Consider the following 4,665-nt stretch of genomic DNA (forward strand, 5'->3'; position numbering starts at 1 on the left):
AGGGAACTTGGTCTGCTGCCTCCAGTGGCCCAGGGACCATGGCCCTGCCTGGTCCTTGGGCCCATGCTAACCGACAAACGGTTAGCATGTTCGTTTCTGATATGCTAACATCTGAAATAGTACACCATGAAGATGAGTACAAAGTACATAGTACTGGTATGTAGCATGGTATTTTTGTGTAGTACAGTATTTGTGTGTAGTGTGGTATTTGTGTGTTATACAGTATTTGTGTGTAGCATGGTATTTGTGTGTAGTACAGTATTTGTGTGTAGTGTGGTATTTGTGTGTAGTACGGTATTTGTGTGTAGCATGGTATTTGTGTGTAGTACAGTATTTGTGTGTAGCATGGTATTTGTGTGTAGCACGGTATTTGTGTGTAGTACAGTATTTGTGTGTAGTGTGGTATTTGTGTGTAGCACAGTATTTGTGTGTAGCATGGTATTTGTGTGTAGTACGGTATTTGTGTGTAGCATGGTATTTGTGTGTAGTACAGTATTTGTGTGTAGTACAGTATTTGTGTGTAGTGTGGTATTTGTGTGTAGCACAGTATTTGTGTGTAGTACAGTATTTGTGTGTAGCACAGTATTTGTGTGTAGCACGGTATTTGTGTGTAGTACAGTATTTGTGTGTAGCACAGTATTTGTGTGTAGCATGGTATTTGTGTGTAGTACAGTATTTGTGTGTAGCATGGTATTTGTGTGTAGCACAGTATTTGTGTGTAGCACGGTATTTGTGTGTAGTACAGTATTTGTGTGTAGTACAGTATTTGTGTGTAGCATGGTATTTGTGTGTAGTACAGTATTTGTGTGTAGTACAGTATTTGTGTGTAGTGTGGTATTTATGTGTAGTGTGGTATTTGTGTGTAGCACGGTATTTGTGTGTAGTGTGGTATTTGTGTGTAGCACAGTATTTGTGTGTAGTGTGGTATTTGTGTGTAGCACAGTATTTGTGTGTAGCATGGTATTTGTGACACAGCTCACATCCCCAAAATGGCCTTTAGAGTTCAACGAGAGAAAGAAGTGACCTTTTTTCTGATTGAATAAACTAACAGTTGTCATTGATAGATTTCAGGTGTCTCACACACACGCACACGTGCACACCCTCCTTGTGTCTGGTCCGGTCCGGTCCGGTCCGGTCCGGGTTGGCGAGCTCTTGTAAGGGAGCACGGCGTTTCTGTCTTCTCTGTTCTGCTTTCTGTCCTCTTCTTCCGGTGCTACTCCATCCTTCTTCGTTCCGTTCCGCTCTTTACTCCACTCGGGCCGCCTCCGGTCCGTCCTGCCCTCGGTCCAGATCGGATCAGGTCTGTTCCGTGTAGTTGTCTTTCTGTTCTGCTCCGGTCTGGGTCCTGCCGGGTTCTGTTCCGTTGGCACCGTCTCCCGGCCCGTTCCGCTTCGCCCTCCCCCTGCTCGGCTCGGGTCTCTCCGGCGGACTTGACCTTGCCATGTTGTGGGTGACGCGTCGGGCTGCAGGCTCACCTGGTCATCATAATTCATAACGCGAGGGGAAGCAGACAGACGGGAAGAGTCGAGGGGGGAGGGGGGAGGGGGGGGGAGACTGGCAGGGCGAGAGAGAGAGAGACAGCGTGTGGTAGACAGACACACACTCAGGTGGAAAAGGCACATCCGTAGCAATGCCCTTTGGTTTTTCTGGTTATCAAGCTGCGATAAGGAAACGGCGGAAGGAAAGCTGAGAAGTATGATAGGAGGGGATAAGGAGGGGGGGTACGAGGGGGGGGGATAAGGGGGGTGATAGGGATGAGAGGGAGAGCAGGATGGGAGAAGGGGAGAGGAGTGGGGAGATAATGTACTGTAGGCTGATTAATGTCAGAGGCGTCTGGCTCCTGAATACTTATGAAGCAGATGTCAATGGAGCCTTAGCCCACAAGGTTACGCAGACAGGGAGGGGAGGGGCGGTGGGGGGGGGGGGAGGAAGGGGTGGGGTGGGGTGGGGGGGGCTGAAAGAGGTAGCGGGACGAGAGAGGATGAAACGGAATAAAAGAGACGCGGCTTAAAAGGAAGAAACAAACACGATGAAAAACGAGAAAGAAAGAAAATGAGAAGAACATAAGTTGAAGGAACTCAGCCAACGTAAGAGAAGAAGAAGAAACTCTTAACAACACAGGAGAGCGACGCGGGGGCGTCCGGCTAGCTGGCGGGCTATTCCGATGCCTGCCAACACGGGGATCGCCGGTTCGAATCCCCGCGTTGCCTCCGGCTAGGTCGGGCATCCCTAGACACGGTTGGCCGTGTCCGCGGGTACCGGATGTGGGTATGTGTCCGGGTCGCTGCACTAGCGCCCCCTCTGGTCAGACGGGGCGCCTCTTCATGTGGGGGGGGGTAGCGTGATCCTCCCATGCGCTATGTCTCCCCTGGTGAAACTCCACTGTCAGGGGAAAAGAAGGGGGTGGAGCAGCGACCGGGGCAGCTCGGAGGAGTGGGGTAGTTGAACAAGTACTACTGGGGAGAAAAGGGGGGGGGGTAAAAAAAGGAAGAAAGAACAAGGCCAAACAAACAAACAAACAAAAATGAGGAAAAATAACTGGAGAGTTAAGCCAAAGAAAGACGAACACAAACTGATGTGTTTACAAACAAACAAACAAACAAACAAACAAACAAACAAACAGAGGACTTGCACCTTTATTCCATCATGGTGCCAAAATCCTCCATCTCTCCCTGTTTGATCAGAGACCTAACACCCCCACCCTACCCCCGGACATTATTGATGACGGAGCAGTGACCTTTAACCTCCAACCTCTTTGAGCAGCCTTGCCCCCGTCTTGACCTCTTGGGACAGTTGTAATGACCCCCCCCTCCCCCGGCCGCTGGGCTGGACGGAGGTCAACAACAAAAGGCCAAGAGCGTCGGTCCGACGGCCAGAGTGACCTGAGGAAGGGACGAGGTCCACTGATTAACTGACTGGACCGTCTATTAGGAAGGGAGGGCAAGATACGGTGGGGTGGGGGGGGTCTCTGTTATCAAAGACACCTCAGAGGGCCCCTCTGTTCTCAACATGAGTCAGCCGTCTGATAAGGGGGGGGAAAGACCCCGGCGGGACCTTAAGTCGCAGGGTTTGCTGATGAAGAGCACATGGTCAGTGGTACACTTCCTAACGAAGCGCCGTCAGAGAGGAGGGGGTAAGACTAGGACGGTAGGATGAGGTGGAGGGGGGGGGGTAAGACTAGGACGGTAGGATGAGATGGAGGGGGGGGGGTAAGACTAGGACGGTAGGATGAGATGGAGGGAGGGGGGGTAAGACTAGGACGGTAGGATGAGATGGAGGGAGGGGGGTAAGACTAGGACGGTAGGATGAGATGGAGGGAGGGGGGGGTAAGACTAGGACGGTAGGATGAGATGGAGGGAGGGGGGGTAAGACTAGGACGGTAGGATGAGATGGAGGGAGGGGGGTAAGACTAGGACGGTAGGATGAGATGGAGGGAGGGGGGTAAGACTAGGACGGTAGGATGAGATGGAGGGAGGAGGGGTAAGACTAGGATGGTAGGTTGAGATGGAGGGGGGGGGGTAAGACTAGGACGGTAGGAGGAGATGGAGGGAGGAGGGGTAAGACTAGGACGGTAGGATGAGATGGAGGGAGGAGGGGTAAGACTAGGACGGTAGGATGAGATGGAGGGAGGGGGGGTAAGACTAGGACGGTAGGATGAGATGGAGGGAGGGGGGTAAGACTAGGACGGTAGGATGAGATGGAGGGGGGGGTAAGACTAGGACGGTAGGATGAGATGGAGGGAGGGGGGTAAGACTAGGACGGTAGGATGAGATGGAGGGAGGGGGGTAAGACTAGGACGGTAGGATGAGATGGAGGGAGGGGGGGGTAAGACTAGGACGGTAGGATGAGATGGAGGGAGGGGGGTAAGACCAGGACGGTAGGATGAGATGGAGGGAGGGGGGGGGGTAAGACTAGGACGGTAGGATGAGATGGAGGGAGGGGGGTAAGACTAGGACGGTAGGATGAGATGGAGGGAGGAGGGGTAAGACTAGGACGGTAGGATGAGATGGAGGGAGGGGGGGTAAGACTAGGACAGTAGGATGAGATGGAGGGAGGGGGGGTAAGACTAGGACGGTAGGATGAGGTGGAGGGGGGTTAAGACTAGGACGGTAGGATGAGGTGGAGGGACACGGGGCCCGACGGAGGGGAAGGGGACGTTTGAACGTTAACTTCCCATCCACCCACTGACTTGCACCTATTTCCTCTCCTCTCCTTCTCTCAGGTCTCTGCTTCTGTCATCGCCGATCTCCTCTTGTCTCTCCTCTGCCGTTGTTTCCCTTCACCCCTCCTCTCCTCCACTACTGTCTCCCCCCCCCCCCTCTCTTTATTAGCAGTCCATTTACAACACAGTCAGTCTGGATTCTCCCCAGTTACTGCTCCCTTGGGCTCAAGACACTAAGACACACATGCACACATGCATAAACACACATGCACATACACACACATACACACACATACACATGCATGCACAGACACACAGACGTGCATACACAAATGCACACAAAATAAAACAACACACACACTTAAGGTCAATTAACATGCAAGCAAAAAGCATTCTTCTCCTATGCATGTGACTGATCGTGCGTGTGCGTGTGCGTGTGCGCGCGTGCGTGCGTGTGCATGTATGTGTGTGTGTGTGTCTATCTACTATATACAATGCGTGTC

The sequence above is a fragment of the Lampris incognitus genome, chromosome 9 (genome assembly GCF_029633865.1).
Source record: "Lampris incognitus isolate fLamInc1 chromosome 9, fLamInc1.hap2, whole genome shotgun sequence".
Lineage (NCBI taxonomy): Eukaryota > Metazoa > Chordata > Actinopteri > Lampriformes > Lampridae > Lampris > Lampris incognitus.